The sequence below is a fragment of the Phodopus roborovskii genome, unplaced genomic scaffold, assembly GCF_943737965.1.
Source record: "Phodopus roborovskii unplaced genomic scaffold, PHOROB, whole genome shotgun sequence".
Lineage (NCBI taxonomy): Eukaryota > Metazoa > Chordata > Mammalia > Rodentia > Cricetidae > Phodopus > Phodopus roborovskii.
In genome coordinates, this window is record NW_026126566.1 from 5,370,452 (window position 1) to 5,392,208 (window position 21,757).

The 21,757-nt window shown below is 42.0% G+C and overlaps 1 protein-coding gene across 1 annotated transcript in view; it reads left to right on the forward strand.

The window, feature by feature from the left end:
• The first annotated feature begins 946 nt into the window (after positions 1-946).
• The window catches only part of Ctnna1 (catenin alpha 1), a 115,520-nt gene continuing 94,709 nt past the window's right edge, over positions 947-21,757 (forward strand). Inside the window, exon 1 of the mRNA XM_051202268.1 lies at positions 947-1,065. The gene's annotated coding sequence lies outside the window, so the exon portion shown is untranslated. The remainder of the gene's footprint in view (positions 1,066-21,757) is intronic.

Genomic DNA, 21,757 nt, shown 5'->3' on the forward strand with positions numbered 1-21,757 from the left:
CTCACCTGCCCACTCTTTAAGAAGCCCCCAAAACCAAGTGTAATGGCGCAGGCCTATAATCTCTGCAGTTGGGAGGTGTGCAGGAGGATCAAGAGTTTAAGATAAGTTGGCACTGGCCACCCAGGCCTGAAACCCGAGTTCAATCCTCAAGACCCACGAAACCACAAATCGTCCTGATTTGTACACAAGCACAGGGCAGGTGTAACCCCCTCCGTCCACATGTAAAAATAAAGTTTTAGGTCATTCTTGCCGACACAGCCAGTTCAAGACCAGCTTGACCTACATGATAATCTAACTCAAAAATAAAACAAACACCAAAAACAATCAGCTCCTTAGAGTCGGATTCCGGTTCCTCTGTGCCCGGAGATGTGGAACATTTACTTGGAGTAACTCAAAAATAAAACAAACACCAAAAACAATCAGCTCCTTAGAGTCGGATTCCGGTTCCTCTGTGCCCGGAGATGTGGAATATTTACTTGGAGTTGTTTTTCCTCGGGTAAAGCAAGCAAGTAAGCTGCCCTCTTTTCTGGTCGCCAGGGGACAAGATGACGTTCGCCACAGGAGTGAGACCAGCAGGACCCCGCGTCGCCACGCTGGTCCCGGGACACCGGACGGGGCGGGGCCTGCCGGGGCCGCGCCCGGAGACTCACCTGAGCTGGGAGCCGTGACTCACCTGCCCTCCGCCCGCCTTCCCAGGCGGCGGCTGTTCCCTGAGTCGCCGCCCCTCCTTCCCGTCGGGGGTCCGGCTGCGCGTGCCCCGGGGCCATACGAAAAGGACTTCTGGGGGTCCCAGCCTGGAGTTGCCAGGCTGCCTCCCGGGTGGCAGGCTCCCCCCGGAAGCGCCGGCCGCTGCAGGCCGGGACGAGCGGTGTGGAGGCCGCGGGAGGCGCCGGGAAGAGCGCGCGGAGGGAGGTGCCGGGAAGGGCGGGCGCGGCGCGGGGCGGGCCGGGGGCGGGGGCGCAGGGCGGCCCATTTCCTCCTGGGAGCCGGACGGGCGGGAGACAAAGCGGCGGCCGTCGTCTTGGCGCCTCAGGAGTTGTCCCCCGCTCTCCTCGCTCGCCGCAGGTAAGTCTTTGTACCTCCCCTCGGGGCGCGCGCGGGGCCCCTGCTGGGCCGAGGGTCTCCGCAGGCCGGGGTCCCGGGTGACGGAGCAGGCAGGCTCTGGGCGGCCGCCGCCCAGGGCAGCGTCGGGCCAGGGCGGCTTCCCGGAGCAGCCTGGGCCTGGGCGGGCGGGCGGAGCCCGACGCTCGGGGAGCGGAGCGGCGGCCGGCGCTCCCTTGGAAAACTTTCTCCCTCTTCCTAAACTTTGTTCCCCGAGCAGGGCGCGCGCTCGCGGGTCGGGCGTCGCGCCTCAGGCCGCCTCCCGCACTGCGAGGGGGCCGCGGAGTGTCCCTGGCGTTCCGGCGGTGGGGTGTTTGAGGGTCGCGATTGTTCCCTGGATTTGTGCCGGCCGCTCCCCTCCCCCCCCCCCCCGCTTGCTGAAACTTGGGCGTTTGCGGAGCCAGAGGTCGCGGGAGCTGGCATTCCAGCCCTACCCACGGAGTATGGGAGCCGTAGCTTCCTGGTCTCCAGCGCTCTTGTCCTTTAAGGTGCGCCACACCCGTGTGAACCTGGGGCAAGGAGTTTGTTAATCTTTACTTTAAAATTACTCAGCCGCCTTCTCTGCTTAACTGAACTGACTTTACTCTCAGAAGAAGTTAGGATCTTACTGACCTTGTGTTACCGAGAGCGGGTCTTACTTACTAAGTAGCCCAGGCTGGCCTGGAACGCTCGGGATGCCTCAGCTTCCCGAGGGCGGGCGGTGTCAATGCCCCGCCTTCCTTTAAAAGAACTTGTTAATGTGTGTAGAACTTGTGTGTTGACTGGATGAGTGAGTAGCCTTGGTTTGCGAGCAGTGGCCATCCCAGTAATTCAGTCAGTGGTTGGCTCAAATCGACGGTTGATACACCCTCATGTTCTTCGTCTTCATAACATTTTTTTGTGTGTGTTTTGTACAGAATTCACAATAATCTGTAATGTAAACTCGTGCATACATCACTGTATTGTGTATTGTACCTTTATGGTAGGTGTGTTTGAAAAGGATATTTTGTGTTTAACTGATTAAAGCCTATATAGGTGGATGTTACTTTAAGAAACGGAATTTGTTTTAGTTTACAAAAGGATTAAGCGGGGGAGGAATCATTTGTAACCTCCGTTCAGTGTTCAGTTGTTTTTATGTCCTGACTCAACTAAGTTAGAAAATAGGCTTTAAAGTCCCTCTTCTCTGAGGACCGGAAGCGTCTCCAGTGTCGTATCTTTATAAGTCTGGGAGTTCTGCAAGGTGGTGGTGGCTTTTGAGTTGGGTGAAGCATGAGTTGAAGTCATGTGACAGGAGAAAGTAGCGGAAAAGCTAGAAGGGCATGTAAGTGTGGGGAATCTACTATTCTGTGTTTTTCCTCTTTACTTTTCACCCTCTCCCTTTCCTGCATCTAAGTCTGTCCTGACTGTTGGTTCTCAGCACCAGTGATGTGGTACCACCTCTATTTCCATCAGAAACACTTCATATATTAGAGAGGGGTGTCTTTTTTTCCCCTAGTGGAGAACCACTGCCTGTGCAATCTCTCATCAGCGCCCCCCATCTCCCCCCCCCCCCCGTGTTGGAAACAAACCTAAAGCCCTGTGTGTGTTAGTCAAGTGATCTACCACGAGCTTCACAACCTCCCCACCCCTGCCTTCAACCTTAGCTGCTAACATCCAGCTCCTTGTGTTGGGTTTAGAAGCCTCCTGAGCCACATGGGTCTCCTTGTCCACAGCTTCTCAAACAATATTTGAAGTGAGGCTTAATTCTGTTCTGGAGATTTAAACCAGTTGTGGAGAGCCTGAGTAACTGGTACGAATGGTCTTGAATTTTTTTAGAATGTCACATTACTGACAGCACAGATAGCCCTGCTTGTTGAAGGTGGTGATGGTAAGTGTACTGGCTAAAACCTACACCAGAATAAAGGAATTAGGGTCCTTAACAGGTGTCAATGGCCTGAGCACTGGCACAGTATTTGGAGGCCTAGAGATGTATAGAGGTGATCTTTGTATTATGAGTACTGAAGTAGGGAGGTATCATAAAGTGGTCAGGGAAGAAGGCAAAGGCCAGGTGACAGATGGTTGTGTCTAGATTTTTTTCTAAAGCTGTAAGAAGCCATTGTAGGGCCTTTTGTGATCTGAGCAGCTTTTTTATTTTCTGTTGGTGCTTAGAGAAGATTTGAATTCTTGAGTGCCTAAAAGCAGGGAGTTGAGTGAGGAAGGTCATGTGGGTAAAGGTTATTGGGGATGGAAGGAGCTGTATTTTGGAATGGGGATAAAGATTAATTTAGGGGTGGGGTCCAGGCATCTTGGTAAAGGTTTTTAAGCATTGAATTCTCAGTTAAGTCTCAAGATCTAGTGTAGCACAAATTCTAAATGGTCAGCTATCAGGGTGGAAGCTGAAGGGTCAGAGCAGCAGAGCTGCCAGTCACTAGACAGTTATTACCTCTACCAGTGCTCAGACTGTAGCCTCGCACTGCCTTGATTGAGCTCCTGTCTCCTCCTGTCTTATAGTCCTCTCTCTGCCCAGCCATATCCCTTTCTGTCTCTACCTCCTTAGTGCTGTGATAAAAGGCCTGTGACTCTCCAGTGCTGGGATTAAAGATGTGAGCCACCACTGCCTGGCTCTGTTTTCTCTGTTAAACTGGATCAGTTTCTTGTAGCCCAGAGTGTGCCACCACTGCCTGGCCTCTATGGCTAACTAGTGTGGCTTGTGGGATTAAAGATGTGTGTCACCACTGCATGGTTTCTGTGGCAAACTAGTGTGGCTAGCTTTGCACTCTGATCTTAAGGCAAGCTTTATTTGTTTAGATTATAAACAAAATATCACCACAATCGCATTTCATTTCTGGTAGTAAATTTTGTACCAAGTTTTCGTAGTAACTTTGGTTTGTATTGTATTATACTGATGCCCTTGTTTGCTATCCCTGCTGGAAGGTGAGCCTTGTAAACTTCTTCAAGGCAAGGCTCATGCCCTAACCTTTGGTTTGGTACCTGGCTAAGAGGGCAAATTAGAGGGCAAATATTGAATGAAGGAGGGGAAAAAAATCTTTGTGGAGTGTAGCTTATGCTGGAACAATGACAGGTGAGGCAGCTGGTTACAATCAAATTGCTGTCTTGTGCAACTTGAACTTTCTTCAGCTTTATTTTCTTTCTTATTTTATTTCCTTCTACCCAAATCTCAGCAGTGACAGAACCCTCTCTATAGTGTTATTTTTCTTAACCACCTGACAAAACTTATTTTTTTTTTTTGTTCTCCTGGGCTTTCTTTTGGTCCTCAGTGCTTTAGTCTCTTGTACAGCTTCTATAGTTGCATCTTTTATACTGTTTGGTAAATATTTTCTGTGGATGACTTCCTCCAAACTCACTTCTTGAAAGTGGGGGGTTCGTTTTACATTTTCTTATTTTTTGAGGAGGTCTTTCTATGTAGTTTTGTCTGTCTTGCAACTCTCTAAGTAGACCAGGTTGACCTCAAACTCAGAATCACCTGCTTCTGTCTTCCAGAAGCAGGAGCCAGGACCGAAGGTGTGCACCACAATTCATTGCTTAAGGCTTTATCTTTAATAGTAAGCCTTTTTTGAAATCGAAGTCCAATTAGAAAAAAAGTTCAAATTATGATCACTGTTCATGAGTTCATACAAACTGAACCCATGTATAGTCACTAAGAAGCAAATGTTAGTACCCCAGGAATTCCCACTGTTAGTTGACTTTATTTGCCCTTTTGCTTCTGTGTTTGTTTTGAAATGAGGTCATACTGTGCTGCTCAGGGTGATTGAGCTCTTAAGGTTCCTAAAAGAAAAGAAGGAAGCCCTTTAAAAAAAAAAACAAAACAAAAAAAACAAAAACAAAACTCATTTTAAGCAGGGCTGTATGGTGTACTCCTTTAATTCCAGCACTTGGGAGGCAGAGGCAGGTGATCTCTGAGTTCAAGGCCAGCCTGTTTTCTACAGAGTGGAGTTCCAGGATAGCCAGGGGCACACAGAGAAACTATCTCCAAAAAAAAAAAAAAAAAAAAAAAAAAAAAAAAACCTAACCTCTCAAATAAAGCCATATTTTATTATTTTGTGTTTGTGTGCACAAGTGTGGTGGTCAGAGGACAGCTTGGGGAAGTTGATTATCTTCCTCTAATCCCAGTGATCCCACTGAGGTTGTTTGGCTTGGTGGCAGGTGTCTTTACCTGCTCTGCACCCTGGCAGCCCAAAGTTTCCACACTTACTTTTGAAATTTAATGCTGTGTGATTGTGCTGGTTAGGGTTATGGTGGGATTCAAGATCTTCCAAATTCTAGCTTTTACTTAAAATTTCAGACCAATTTCCTTCCATGAATTTTTTTTCAGGGTGAAAGCTGATGTAGTAGCTCATACTGTAGAGGCAGAATTGAATTCAAAGCCAGCCTGATGTACATAGGGAGTTCCAGGCCACATTGTTTTCATAATTAAATTTACAAATTTGTGTGCTCTCCCGTATGTGAACACACACACACACACACACACACACACACACACACACACACACGGTTCCAGACTTTAACTAAGATTGACAGTCTTAGTAAGTGCTTTTACCCAATGAGCTATTTGGAAGCCTTTAATTCCTATTTTTGAGACAGTGTCTGATGTAGCCCAGAATGGTGTCACCTTGTTAAATAGCTGCCGATGACCTTGAATTTCTAAAACTCTGGTCTCCATGACCTGAGTACTGGAATTACAGGATCTACCACCAGGTTTATGTGATGTTGGGGATCAAACCCAGGGCCTCCTGTATGCTAGGTAGTCACCTACTAACTGAGCTGCATTCTTGGTTCCCAGACTGGTTTTCTGTAGTAAATTGTCCCCTGTCCTTTGTACCCTGGGTCTTTTGCTGTTTTCTTGGAACGCTTTATAATAAATGCTTCTATACCCTAACAAAAACTGAATACACCCTCCTACCATTGCAGAAAGGATCCCAAAATCCTAAAATTTGTAATGATAAATGATACTGTTATTTCCTATCCTCTGTTTACTTTAGAATTCTTATTTTATGTGTGGCCTATTTGTTTCTCCTGATCCTTATTAAACATCAATATTTGTGAACTGCCCAGTGTGGGTGCTGATCCTCAACTATTGAGTAACAACTACTCTTAACTACAGAGCCGTATTTGCAGCCCCTTACTTAGTATATAATTCTTACAAGGTTATACTAAACAACGGAGTTAGAATTATATGATGATGTATTTCTTGTTGCTAATTTGTCATTGATTATATGTCTGTTATCTGATGAATTATGATAGCATGCTCTTTGGAGATTTTAATCTTATGAGATTTGGCCTTACAGTTTGAACTTTGTCATCTGACTAATGAATAAGATGATTTATAAAGGGTGTTTATTTTAACTTCTGATGGGATAAAATGCTAATATAGTCTTCCTGTTATGCAGTGCTGGACAAGTTATATTTTTATCCATATTAAGTGGCTTTTCTTAGGGATGAATAAAGTTTATCATTTAAATATCATGTTGCTAACTTGCTTTCATTAAAATTCTGATAGTAAAAATCATTTTGATAGCTGCTGTACTAGATGGTAAAATCCTTCAAGCCAGTATGTTCATTTTCATCTTTCTGCTTCCTGTGTACCAGACTTGTTTCTGTGTGTATAGCATGTACCATTCACTAAATGCTAGTAAGTTACTGGCTCAGGAGATAGTGTTGATGCATAAGTATGTGGGCTTGAGTTCTGATTCTTAGCACAAATAAAAAAGTGAGTATACTAGTATACACAATGTAGTAATAGGAAGACAAGTAGGTATGCCTCACCATGCTTGGCTGCTTGTATATCTTTAAATTTTTTTTTTATAAGAATTATATTTGGAACCCCCCCCCCAATTGCCCCATCTTTCTGAGGGCATTTTGTTTTTTCCAGAGAGAATTTCTCTGTGTAACAGCAACATCTCTGGTTGTTCTGGAACTAATTCTAGACCAGGCTGGCCTCAAACTTACAGAGATCTGCCTGCCTCTGCCTCCTGAGTGCTGGAATTAAAGGCGTGTGACACTATTGCCTGTCCAATCCCTGTATGTTAATGACATTTCACTACAATTTACCGTTTAAATAAGGATCTACCCTCCCCTTTGAAGACAAAGTCACTATGCAGTTTAGGTTGGGCTTGAACTCATAGCCTCAGCCTTCCCAGTTGATATTAGAGCGCTAGGGATTGCAGCCATTGTCACAGTGCTCAGTCCCACCGGCTGGGTCCTAACATACTCAATCCATACATAAAAGTAATGCAGAGGATCAAGAAGCACCATGATAGCATTCTAATTACCTCCCTCCCTTAAATGGTCGTTTTGTATTTTTTTAATCCCATCTCCCAGAAGAGAATAAAGAGAAAAATTAAGTGGGAGGGGAGAAAAGTGTTGGTTCATTATATTTGGGGAGGAATTATATTTAGCTGGAGGAGAATTAGCATTAGCAGAAGTGTAATAGTGGATGCTTTTCTGTTTCTCTATCTCCCTGATTAGAAACGGTAATTAGCAATAAGAATACAATTCCTCAGTATCTGGAGGGCAGGACCCTTATTTGTTCACCTGGCAAGGTGTTCCTGTAACATGTGCTTGGCTAGGAGGATGGAGAGTTGCTGTTAAGCAAAGCTAAAGTTGAGTAGAATTTATCCAATTTGCATATGATCCAAGCCTTCCCTGGAAGTTTCAAGACTCTTTTTTTCTCCCTATGACAGGGTTTGTCTCTGTACCCTTGACTATCCTGGAACTCTGTAGACCAGGCTGGTCTTGAATTCAGATCTACCTGCCTTTGCCTTCTGAGTATTGGGATTCAGGACTTGTGGGACCATACCTGGCTCTAGGACTTTAATATTCAAGTGTTACAAAGTATTTAAACCAGATAAATTCTGGTTTATGGTTGGATTGTTGTTTCCTACGACACTGTCTTCCTAACACATCTTTCAGAGTTTCCCTTTTAAAGTTGAATATTATTACATTGTGTGTACCACATTGGGTGTGTATTGTATATATGCATGATATGTGTATAAGTGCAGGTGTGTGTGCGTGTGTGCTTGCTTGCCTGTGTGTGTGACGAGGACAACTTTTGGGAGTTGGTCTTGTCTTACACCTTTGTTTTGAGGGAGGTGTGTATGTGCATATAATGTTACTGTGGAGGTCAGAGAATAAATTATGGGGATCTATTTTATCTCTACAGAGTGGGTTCTGAGAATTGAACTCAGACATCAGGCTTGGTGGCCATTGGCTGGCCTTCTCTTTCTTTAAGGTAGCCCTGGAGCTGTGGGTAGTGATTCACTTCCATCCCTTCGTAGAACTGCTGGGATTACAGACACATTTCACCAATTTCTTCCTCCCTCCCGCCCTTCCTCTTTTTTAACTTACCCTCTTACATGAGGTTCTGCTACTCCTGCATCTTCTGAATCATTTCTTCCTTGTGTTTGCCCCTCTCTTTTTCCTACTGTTGAGACTTGGCTTTCCTTTCCAGGATAATTTTGTGATTTTTGTTCAGCTTTAGCCTGGTGGTAGCCACCTTGATGGGCAGTTGTGCCATTAGCCTTTCTCACTGCACTCATTCAGTGTAGATGACATACTTCTTCCTGTACACTTGGACCACTTTACCAATCTACTGGCCTTTGTAGTGTTCTTGAACAACTTGAACTTCATTGTCCTTTGGGATGGGTAGTAGATGGAACATTGTACTTCTCTCTCTCAGGTCTTTGGAAAGGGGAAGACATGATCTTTCTCTGAATGTGAGAAATTCCCTTTTTACAGTTCTTGCATCGGTCAGCAGTTACAAAGGGATTGAACTTCATTTTGGCCACTGTGATCCAGTGATGCAGAAATAATTTCTTATATTCATTTATTTAATTTTATTTGTATGTGACTGCTCCTGAGTGTATGTGCACTGCATACTGGTGCCCATTGCTGCTTGAAGAGGGAATTGGATACCCTAGGACTGTGGTTTCAGGTGGTAGTCAGCTACCTGATGTGAGTGTGTGCCCTAACTGCTGAGCCATCTCACCAGCCCCTACATTAATTTATTTTGTGTGTGGGCCATGGCACTAGTTTGGAGATAAAAGACCACTTGCAGGAGTTGATTCTCTCCTTCCACCATGTGGGTCATGGGGATTTGAACTCAGGTTATTAGGCATGGTGACAAGCACCTTTCCTTGCTATGCCATCTGACTGTCCCCTGCATCTGACTTTTTATTTCTGAGTATTGGAGCTCAGATCACAAGGCTTGTGAGGCAAGTGCTTTTTTCCCTTGAGCCATCTCCCTGAACTTATATGCCACATTTTAGACTATTAGTTCATTTGTTTAGGGACATTTGGGTTAGTTAACAAGGTAAGCTTTTTCTTATGGCTCCAAAAATTTTTAGATCAGGTATGGTGGTGCACACCTTTACTCCCAGCACTCACGAGATAGAGGCAGATGGATCTCTGTGAGTTCAAGGGCAGCCTGGTCTGCAGAGTGAGTTCCAGGACAGAGAAACCAAGTTGGGGAGGAAGGGAGGAGAAAGAATGGACTTGTAAAATTTACTGTAACTTTCATTTTTTGGATTCAGATTTATTTTTTAGTTTTATTTACTTTATGTATATTAATGTTTTACCTACACGAATGCATGTGTGTGTACCATGTCTGTTTCTGGTACAATCAGAGGGCAGAAGATTGTAGTTACAGATGGTTGTAAATTGCCATGTGGGTGCTGGAAATTGAACCCAATCTTCTCTGTAAGAGCAACAAGTATTCTAAACCACTCAGCATTCCCAATTAAAAAAAAAAAGGCTGAAAAGACATTATAAAATATTTAGTGTTAGAATTTTATAATGGTTGATCCAATTTAATCTTTTTAAAATTTTATTTATTTTTATATTGTGTACATTGGTGTTTTGCTTGTGTGTATGTCTGTGAGGGTGTCAGATCTTGGAGTTACAGCTGTGAATTGCCATGTAGGTGCTGGGAATTGAGCCTGGGTCCTGGAAGAACAGCCAGTATGACTGAGTCATCTCTCCAGCCCCCAATTTAATCATAGTGTTATAATTTATCTAATTTCTAAATTGCTCATTTAAAGGCTAATTCTGCTCTGGATTACCTCATTTTGATTTTCTTCCATTATACATAGCTGTGGGTTTTCCTTGTCTTTTTCTGAGGTTGTGTTGTTAAATGTTGGTAAAATAAGTGGAATATCCATTGTCATGGAAATGTTTTAATTGCTATGTGTGTTATTTTGTTAGTTTTTGATATCGGTATTGGAGATTTGAGTTGGAAACCTGAGTAAGATTAGTTATATAGTCTTGTACTAGTTTATTACCTAGGTTAAGCTGCAGATTGTGATTGTTTTTGAAGCTGGAAGTACTGTCATGGCTCAGGAAACACATTCTGTGTGGCCTGTTTCTAGTGACATGAAGGAGAGGAGCTATTACTAATAGTGCATTTGTCCTGTGGCTCCAATGCATGCTGTCTTTCCAAGTAATGATACATCATTACCATGTACTCATATTATGAGTATGAAATGACTATTTCATTATATATTTCATTATTAATTTGGGCTCTTAATCACAGTTTATAAAATATGGTGGAGTAAGTATACCAGAGTCTGAAAAGGAGAGCAAGGAGGCAGTGTTTGTGGGATTTTCTATTTTTGGGGATCTCTAAATTGGCAAGGGTTTCCTATAATCATGTGTTAACTTTTCTTATTTTCATTGACCTGGGGGCCATTTAGTTCTCAGAAAGGTTTAGACTGACTTTGAAGTGTATTTTTAAAAACCTGTCGTTTTTAATGCGCTTGATCCCTTTGGAAGGTTGTGAAATCCAAGGAAGATGGTAACCCTTGAAAAAATTTTAAGCTTCTTTATAAATAGAAAGATAAAGCTGTTTTTTTAAGGTAGTGTTATTGAGTCTAAGGAATTGTTATGCTGAATGTCAATAACACTTAAATTCACTTAAATACAGCACCTTCATTAACCATCTTGTCAGTGAGCAAGGTGCTTGGAAGGTGTTAGACTTCCAGCTAATGAGGTTAGCCCTCCTAATATCAGTGATAGATAGGAGTTGCAATTCATATCTATTTTTGCTAATGTTACTCCTTACTTCTTTTTGCAGGTCAGTATTACAAGATGAAACTAAAACAGTTTTTGAGTCAATTTAGTTAAACATAAAAGATTATAAACATGTGTCTCTGCACGTGGCTAAAGTGTTATTTTGGTTGGATGGGAAAAGTGATGGTGGGCCAGAGAGATGGCTCACCTGTACATGCATCTGCCTGCAGATAGGGTGACTTGAATTCCTGGGAACCACTGGATGGAACGAAGTTGTCCTCTGGCTTTCACTTCCCAGTCAATAAATAAATGTTACTAAGATTTTCCTCAAAGATTTATTTTAAGCTACGGCTTGCTGGTTGTATTGGCATGCACCTGCACTCCTCTTATCACTTAGGTGGGAGGTTGAGGCAGGAAGATTGCCTGCCTTTGAGGCCACCCAGAGCGTAATTTTGTCTCAAAACAAACAACAGAGATCCATGTGTGTTCACAGTGGCTTTGTTTTATAGTGTCTTGTGGCAAATTCTGGGGGAATCTTGAGAAGTAGGGATAACACTTTCTGTGAAGTAGAGGATGGGGTGTATCTGAGTCTTGAAGGTGAGTAGTTTTCCAGTTGAAAAAATCTGAAGGTTCTCTTGGCAGAGGAAAAGGAAATGTAAAGCTCTGGAGGCCCATCTGTTTTCATGGGGTGGAGACTGGGAAGGCAGCAGGCTAGTGCAGGTGGAGTTGGCCGAGTGAGGTTTTGGCTTCATCTTACTTGTTTCTCTCAGAGGAATGACCCAGTGCCACTGATAACTAGAGCTGCTTGTGAATAGCTGGGGATGGAGATTCATAGGTAACAACCCTTCCATACACACTCTTTATAAGCAGTTCTGGGAATGGAGCCCAGGGCTCAATTAGTGCTAGGCAAGTGCTTTGTCACTGTGCTGTAACCCTACTGGCTCCCTGCATATTCCAGACCAGAGATAAGAGTCTTCAGTGTAGAGTATCATCAGTAGGAGGATTATGCAGTCAGTGTTGACCGAGGTAGGAACTAGAAGGGAGAAAGAAGGGGAGAAAAAGAACATAGAGTCTCCTTGTAGGGACCTGGTTGGTGGGGCTTTGGTTCACAAGACATGGGGGAGGCCATAGTAATTGGTAGAGGTAGGATTGAGAGGGTGGTGGGTTGGTGACTGAAGTTTGAAGAATTCAGTTCTGCAGTTAAGTGCTTGGAGAGATCCTGTAGACTTGTGGAAACATGACTGACTGTAAGGACATTTTCTGCTTTTACTTAAGTAATGGAAAAAGGATTTGCTTGTACTGTGTAGTTGGGCTTTGGAGTATCCTTCAAAGACCAAAGTGTGTGGGCTTGGTTGCACATGCCTTTAATCTCAGCACTCACTGAGGCAAAGGTAGGAAGACAGATCTCTTGAGTTCTAGTTCAACCAGGGTAGAAGCTTTAGATCAATGGTTCTCAAACTTCCTAATGCTTTGAACCTTTAATACAGTTCTTCATTTTGTGGTGATCCCCTACCATAAAATTATTTTTGTTGCTACTTCATGGATGTAATTTTGCTACTGTTATGAATCACTTTGTAAGTATTTTTGGAGGTAGTGGTTTGCCAAAGGGGTCGCAACTCACAGGTCAGGTCAAGAACCACTCCTTTAGGAGATGGGGCCTAGTTGGAAGTCTTTAACTCACTGGAGGAATGCCTTCCAAGGGGTTTAGGACATGTGGACTTGCCCTGGTATTGGCCAGTTGACTTTTTCACCTTTGTAGGCAGCAGAATTTGCCTGCCTCTGCTTCCTGAGTGCTGTGATTAAAGCCATACACTTCCACTGCCCAGCTTTTAATCTTTTAAAAGTTGGTTATCTCATGTATTTGTTATGATCATAGCAAGCTGACTCAATATAGACTCCCCTTTGGAGAGGAATTGTTTTTAGCATTCTCAAAATAATTATTATAAACAGCAGGGATAGAATGGTTCTAGTAAGAGGAATGAAGTTCAAACCTCTCTAATGTCTCATAATTTCTTATGTTTTGTTTTAGCAGTGGCTGCCACCTCCTGCTCTCCATTTTTCACTTATGCTGTGGTTGCTGGAAGGTGCCTGTGTTTTTCACAACCTGAGACAACCACATTGCTTCTGGAGTGATGTCAGACAGGTCTTAATTAGGCCTCTTTGAGTTTATTTATTTGCAGAGTGGAGAACTGTACAACTTTCTGTTGTGTTGTGACTTTATTTGGATACCTAGAGCAATTTTCTTTTCCCTTCCCCCCTTCTAACCCCCCCCACTTTTTTTTTTTTTTTTGAGACAGGGTTTCTTTGTGGCTTTGGAGGCTGTCCTAGAACTAGCTCTTGTAGACCAGGCTAGTCTTGAACTCACAGAGATCTCCCTGCTTCTGCCTCCTGAGGGCTGGGACTAAAGGCATGGGCCACCACTGCCCTACTTTTTTTTCTTCCCCTTGGAGGCAAAGGTCTGTTTAGCTGTAGCAATCCTAGAACACTGTAGACCAGGCTGGCCTCAAACGCAAGAGATTCACCTTCCTCTGCTTCTTGAGTGGTCAGATTAAAAGCAGGTGACATTGTGCCCTGGTCTTCCACAGTGTCCTTCTCGTCCACAAATTTTGAGGGGAAATTTCCAAACCTAACTGAAGAGTTGAAAGTAATGTATTATTTACTTTGCTTATTGTTGTGACAAAGTACCTGATAAGCAGTGTAATGGATGAAGGGCTTAGTTAGTTTGGCTTAGAGTTTGGAAGTACAGTCATCAAATTTGCTATTAGTCCAGGTGAAGAAGTTCTGATCTTCTGCCTCTACCTCCAAGTGCAGGGAGTTTAGACTGGTGCTAGGTTCAGTTTGACTGGTTCTTGACCTCTGTTGTTACTGAGATAGAAAGACTCTCGAAGGGCCCCACCTGCTTGCATTATTACTGTAATAGTCTCTTACTTGTTTATTGCTTATGCCATCACTGCAGTGGTTTTTTTGTTTGTTTGTTTAATAGTCCAAGTCTGTTCTCTTGGCTCAGCCTCTTGTGCTAGATTACAGACAAGAGCCACCATACCTAATCTCTTTTTCCTTGTTTGGAATAGTGTTCTAGGAGGAGGCACTCAAATATTTGCTGAATACTTGTTGTTTGGATACTGTTGGATTTAGATTTTATCTTTTGCTGAATGCCTTTTGTAACTTGTATGTTTCCTGGTTTAATTTAGCTATTGCAAAACTTTAGTATCCTTAAGAAAATTATAAAAGGAAAGATGGAAAGATATGAGTAACTGGAGTGACTTTTTAAGAGACTAAGCCAAGTATCTTTTTTAAAAATCACAATTCTGTATAAATTGCAACTAGAGTGACGTCTACTTTGTGTTATATGAGTACCTGATATAAAATATGCACAATGGATGACTCATTCAATCTAATTACTCTTCTATATATAGCAGGTGAAAACTAGTTTGTTTTCTGTGTATAAGTTTTTCCTGCATGTCTGTGTTTGTGCCACCTGTGTCCCTGGTGTCTGCAGATGTTACAAGGCCTCAGATCTCCCGGAACTCTAGTTTTGGATGATTGGGATCCATCATGTGGGTTTTGGGATCAGAATCCAGGTCCTCTGGAACATCAGTGCTCTAGCTCCTGGGAAACTTGAAAGAAAGTTTTATATTACTTTTACTTATGTGAATTTGTGTATGTGAGGGTCTGTGCTTGCAGAGGCCAGAAGAGGTCAGAACTTGAATTACAGGTCATTATGAGTTGTGCAACCTGGATGTTAGGTTCTGAACTCTTGGTCCTCTTCAAGAGCAGTGTACTCTTTCCAGCTGTGTGGGAAACTTTTTACTCTGGTTAGACCTAACTAAGATGATCATACTGAAATTCTAATTAGAAATATTGGCTGTAATCAAGAGGAAATATTCCCTTTTTGTTTATAAGGACTATCTCCATTGAAAACTTAACTATTTTCTTACTGTCCCCTTAATCTAAATTAGTTTATAGTGTGAAAAAAGGAAGACTGGGGTTTGGAGGTGTAGTCACATAAAATTTGTTTTTCACAGTGAGTTAATTATAAGGATTACCTTGACTCTTTTTTGTTTAGTTTTTTGGCAGTTACCAAAAGATTTGGGAGCTGAGGTTCCTACAGCTGTGTGAAGTCTGCTTAATGCAGATACAACCTGGCATACCTATGGCTGTGCAGAGTAATCCACAATCCTGCATCTTGTGTAGTGTGACAGTTAATGTTGCTTTGGGTACTTTTAATTTCTAAATCTCTTGATTTACATTTAAATGAACCATCCTAACATTTCATTAACATAACCTTGCTCTTTAAAAAATTGGCATTGACTAGCATCCTAAGGATAGAAAAGCTTTGGAAGAGACACATTTTAGGAATGATGTGGCCATTCTGTTGTAAATGAACTTGTAATGTCCTGTGAGAATGTATATGGCTCTTTGCACAAAGAGGCAGTTTGCCAACAGTCAGCTCCCTTGGGTTCTGATAGAACTGTGCTGTTTTTCCTTTCTTGCTTTTTCTTTCATCCAGGTTGCTAGACAAACTATTGAATCTTTCTGAATTTGTAGTGATGTTTTGCTTTATAGACAAGATCCCTATTTTTAAGGTAATGGAAGACTGAATAACTGCATTTTAACTTTTCATTTCATGGCACTAAGTATAATTAATTCCTCCTGGAAAAACTTAAGGTTGCTGTTTTTCATTAAGGCTGGCCAGCTCTAGCAGATTTTATAATAGATCTTGGAAAGGAGTGCTCTGTAAGTTAATTGGAAAACTGGAAGCTGCCAAGAGCTTTAAAAGTTATTTGTTTAGCTATTCTAAACAATACCATTAATTGTAAATAACCAGAAGAATATGACTAAGATTAAGGCAGGAATTTTTTCTTGGTAGGCTTGTGAATATTTTCAAATGGGTTGCGTAAATTCATTTCAGCTTACACTGATGTACCCTTTAGACAGTACTTTGCCCTAGTACCTTATGGAATACAAAAACGTTTTTAAGTATTGTTACCTTTAATTTAAAACATGGAACACATATTAAGCTTGAGAAAATTAAGTTTAATAAAACAATTCAAAGGCTGTTGAGAGATACCCTATGTCAGCAGTTCTCAACCAGTGGGTCACAACCCATTTGGGGGAGTCAGACAACCCTTTCACAGTGGTTGCATATCAGATATTTACATTGTGATTCATAACAATAGAAAAATTGCAGTTATGAAGTAGCAACAGAAATAATTTTATGGTTGGGCTCACCATAACATGAGGAACTGTATTAAAGGGTTGCAGCATAGGGAGGTTGAGAACCAATGACGTAAGTGAAGACAGCACTATTGCTGCAGACACCACACACCTTGTTTGCAAGGTACAACTGACCTGGAAGCTTACTCGCTACTGGCTACTTCTCATAGTGATAGGAGGTTCCACTATGTAGACTAGTAGATGAGAAACAGCATGAGTGGTCTTAATCAGATGTAACCTTACTGACTTCAATAACAACTTGCCAAGAAAAGATGTGCCCACTTGTACAGTAGTGGTGTGGCTATTGTAACTAGCCACTTTCTGCTAGGTGATATGAGGCCCATTCCACAGAGAAAACCCATGCACAGTACTGTAAACTTGTTCAGAAATATGGGTTGGGAAATCATAGGCATTATTAGGGAGCTTACTGTAGTTTAGTTAAATTGATGCAGTGTCAAAGGGCTTTTTAAATGTCTTTGGGGGCTGGAGAGATGACTCAGAGATTAAGAATGCACACCATTCTTGGAGAGGACCCATGCATTTGGTTCCCACACCCAAATCAAATAGTTCGAATGCAACTCCAACTCTGGGGTATCCAAGGCCTCTGGCTTCTAAGGATACACATACAGAAAGGGATCTGTAGGAAGGAGGGGTTGGAAGAATAGTTAGGGGATGAGAAGGAAGAATAATTAGAATGTATTTTATACATGTGTGAAAATGTCAAAGAACAAATTTAATTAAAAAAGACTTTAATTTTAGGACTCAAAGGTTGTATAATATGGAATTTAACCTCTTTAAAATTAAAGTATATATTTTTATCTTATAATTTTATTTGTATAAGTGTTTGCTATATGTGTACCACATGCATGGAGTGCCTGGGGATGTCAGAAAAGGACATTGAGTCCCTGGTGCTGTAGTTACAAGCAGCTGTGAGCTGGGAACTGAACAAAAATACTCTTAACTGTTTAGCCATTTCTCCAACTCTTACATTTCTTTCATTACATTTATTTATTTACTGTATCTTTATGTGGCACCTGTGAAGGTTAGAGAATGAATTGGTTCTCTCTACCATGTGGGTCGTGAGGATGCAACTTATATGCATCAGGTATTGTAGGAATCTTTTGGGCTCATCTATCTCACTGGCCCTTAAGGAGGGAGGGAGGGAATGAGTGTGTGTGTGTGTGTGTGTGTGTGTATGCACGCACACACACATACACATACTTTTGCTTTGGCTTCCTAAATTCTGGAGTTATATGCATATACCATCATGTGGCCTTCTCAGTTTTTTCTTTTAACATTAAATGTTTAAAATTTATTTATGTGTATGTGTGTTTGTCTGTGTGAGTGAATGCTACATATGTGTGGGTGTCTGCAGAGGTCAGAGATGATGTCTGATTCCTTGGAGCTGGAGTCACAGGAGGTTATTTATTAGCTGCCTGATGTGGATGTTGGGACTGTAATCTAGAGCAGCAGACCCTCTTACCTGCTGAGAGACACTTCTAGTTCTCCTCCTTTCATTTTGCATATGAAATAGTTGAAGCTTCCTTCAGACAGGAGAAATGACTTCTTCAAAGTGAGAAAATAAGTTAGTAGAATAACTAGTGTCAGAAGGTGGTGTTCCTTGGAATAGGATTTTTGTAAATGTTAAGATCTATAATTTTGTTTTAGCCTTTCTCAATATTGGGCCTCAATTAAAGGCCTAACTTGGACCTGAAGTTTAATTTGACATTCACTTTAGTCAGGAATGTGTGTGTGTTTACACATGTGTATATAAATACATACATTTATTTATTGTCTATTTGTGTGGGTGTGTGCACCATGTTATACATGTGAAAGTCAGAGGACACAACTTTGAAGGACCCACTGGCTCTCTCTCTCCTTTTACCGGTTAGGTCCTGAGGGTTGAATTCTGGTCATTTAGCTTTATGCTTGGCAGAGTTTTTGATTAGAGATGTTGGTTGCACAAGATAAAATAGGCCATGAATTTGAAAAAGAGAAATGGGGGTGGATGGAGGTTTGGGGTTTGGAGGGTATAGCAGGTCTTTCTTTGGACTGTCAGCTCCTAAATAATGACATGGAGACTTACTAATTATGAAAGCTTGGCCTTAGCTTAGGGTTATTCCCAACTAGTCTTAAAATTTAAACTAACCTGTTTTTATTAATCTATGTTTTGCCATGTGGCTTGTTGTCTTTGCTCAGTACCTGGCATCCCTCTTCTTTCGAGTCTGGCTGGTGAATCCTGCCTCTCTTCTCAGAGTTACTATCTCTGCCTGGAAGTCCCACCCATCCTCTCCTGCCTAGTGTTTGGCCGTTCAGCTCTTTATTAAGCCAGTGAGAAGGTGCCTTGGCAGCACATCTTCACAGTGTACAAAAAGGTTATCCCATAATAAGATGGAGGAAAGGAAAGGGAGAAATAATGTAATATAAGCTTAGTATTAAAAAAGTGCCAGTCTTCCATGTTTTCTCAAAAGCTTGTTTTCTCTAATTTAATTTGACATAATACATATTTACCTAGTGTCTATAGCCTCTGATAAATGTAGTGATTCATATTCTGATTTTTTAAAATCAATTTTGGAAGGTTGTATAATGGAGTATGCCTTTCATGTTTATAAAATTGAACAAAATACAGTGTTATCTTTTCCCTAATCCGTAAGATTTGTAGTAATGGACTTTCTCTCCCTGTCTCTTCCCCTCTCTCTCTTTTTTATTTTTTGGTTTTTTGAGACAGGGTTTCTCTGTGTAGCTTTGGACCCTATCCTGGCACTGGCTCTGTAGACCAGGCTGGTCTCCAACTCGCAGAGATCCGCCTGCTTCTGCCTCCTGAGTAAGTAGTGGAATTAAAGGTGTGCATCACCACTGACTGGCTTAATGGACTTTTTATTTCCAAAATTGATACTGTCAAATCCAAAAGAAACCGGGTCAAGGTCCCCTCCCTCCCTCTATTTGTGGCGCCTTCCAACATGTCTCACCACGTGCTCTACCCTACCTAGGGTCTAGGCTTTGCTTCCTTTCCCTCATCTTCTGATTGCTATATAAACCAGCCATTTTTGGCCACTCAGTGCTCTCTTGGTTCTTGGATTCTCTCTTGGCTTCTTGATTGGCAGCTTTTTTCTAGGTCGGCTTACTTCTTCCCCTCCCCTCCCCTCTCTTCTCCTTTCCTCTCCTCCTCCTTTCCCCTCTCTTCTCCCCCCCCCCTTTTGCTCTGCCCTCAATTTCTCTTCTGTCGTGGCTTGTTTCAGTCTGGACACTTCCAGATGCCTCTGGCTGTTTTTTTTCCCCCCTTGTATCTACAATAAAATTCTTTTCAATCATACTTAGTAACACTCATGTCCTCATTTTCATTCGGGTACTTGTCTATTTTTATTCACCTGTTTATGGCTTAATACTTTAAGTCAAACAGCCTTGAGATTCTGCATTAGGCAGTCTGGTAGTCTGCTACTATTGTGGTTTTTTTAGTTTCTTTTTTGTTTTTCTAGACAGGGTTTCTCTGTGGCTTTGGAGCCTTAATCCAGAACTAGCTCTTGTAGACCAGGCTGGTCTCGAACTCACAGAGATCTATCTGCCTGCCTCTGCCTCCCAAGTGCTGGGACTAAAGGCCTGTGCCACCACTGCCCAGTAGTTTTTTGAGAAACAAATGCTGATTTCAGGTGTCTGTATATCTGATGTTTCTCAGTGTATGCAGTTTGTCCCTCTTTAATTACAGTGAATTTCCATGAAGGAAGGCAATCTTCTTAGACACTTTAAGAGTTTGTAGAATTTGGAACTGGAGACTTTGGGAAGTTATGGGTAACTGTTAATTTTGGAGATTTCAAGTCTGACTTCTCTTAAATTCAGATCATTAGACGTAACTGAGTGTGATGATTGGCTGGAGTTGATCAGTTGGGCACAGCTTTTGAGTTGGTCTGATTTGTAGGTCTGCACTGTCCATCTCCCACCTGGAGAGGTCAGGTGTCACTTGCATTTGTGTTTATAGTCCACCATAACTATCACATTCTTAACACTTGGGAAGCCCTGGAGCTCTGAAGTGCCAAAATCGGGGGTGGGGGGGATCCAAGAGTTTTTTGTTTGTTGTTTTGAGACGAGTTTCTGTTCTGTAGCTCAAGCTGGACTGAACTCAGTATGTAAGATGGCCCTGTGACCATCTTCTTGCCTCAACCAAGTGTTGGCATTACAGGCCTAAACCACCATTTTCACCTTGTTAAAATAATTTAATTTGGAGGTTGGAGCACTTGCTGCTCTTCTAGAGGATTTGGGTTTGGTTTCTGGTATCCACATGACAGTTTATCCAGTTCCAGGTGATTTGATGCTCTCTTCTGGCTTTATGGGCACTCTTTATGTATGTGGTGTGCATACATACATTAAGGCAAAATAAAATGTAAAAAATAAATCTTAAATAATTTCACTGTACTTGAGGTGGTTCACAGCTTTAATCCCAGTACTTCAAAGGCAGAGAGGCAGGTTGATCTCTATGAGTTCCAGGCCAACCAAGGCTACATTGTGAGTGAGACCATGTGTCAAATACAAGAAACCCTTAAACACTGAAAGGTTTAATTTAAAATTGCTTTCTCTGTAACTTGGTATGGTTCTAAATGCCCACTTAGGACTGGGTTTACTTAATCACAGGGCCTCGCCCTCTAATCCTGAAAAGTTCTCTTATTTGTACTGAAGCAGTCTCTTTGAAATGTTAGGAAACTAGGATCCACAGGGCAAATAATTTCTTCTGAAATGTTTTATCTGTGGCATTTGATGACATTTGTTTGAGCTGTTAGCAGTCTTTAACAACCTAGACCATCCCATCTCTTAAGGCTTACTGACTAGTAGACAAATAACTTTTAAAGACCAAAGTACATAGGCTGGGCATAATATAAGCATAGGGAAAGTACATTTTGTGTTGTTAGATTAAGCAAGTGCACTTTTTTTCCCATTCCCATTATGTGATTCAGTGTTTTATTGATGCTTAGATAATTAAAGCTAAATGATGAAAATTTTTAAATTTAACACCAGTTATTATGTTTTATTATAAAATCAGAACCCATTTTCAAATTTTGTATTTTAGGGTTTCTTGACCTTTTCTTGATTTTGTGGAATATGGCTCACTATCATTTAGTCTGATAGTTAAGTAATTTTGTGATAAAATACTACAGAGATCCAGTGGAGTTTGAGTTGGAGCTACAGTTGCGAGCTGCCCAATGTGAGTGCTGTTGACTGAACTTGGGACTCTGAAAGAGCAGTATGTGCTGGCTTTGGGCTCAGAGATCCACCTGCCTCTACCTCCCAAGTGTTGTATTAAAGGTGTGTGCCACCACCACAGCACTGCTGAGCCATCCCAATAGCCCCCATGTTTTATCTTTCTTAGTGTATCATGTCACGTGATAACACGGTGTCAGTTTCTCCTCTGTTACTGATGTTCTTGATAACTTGATTAAGGGTGTGTGTTCCATGTTCTTTTATAAGGCAA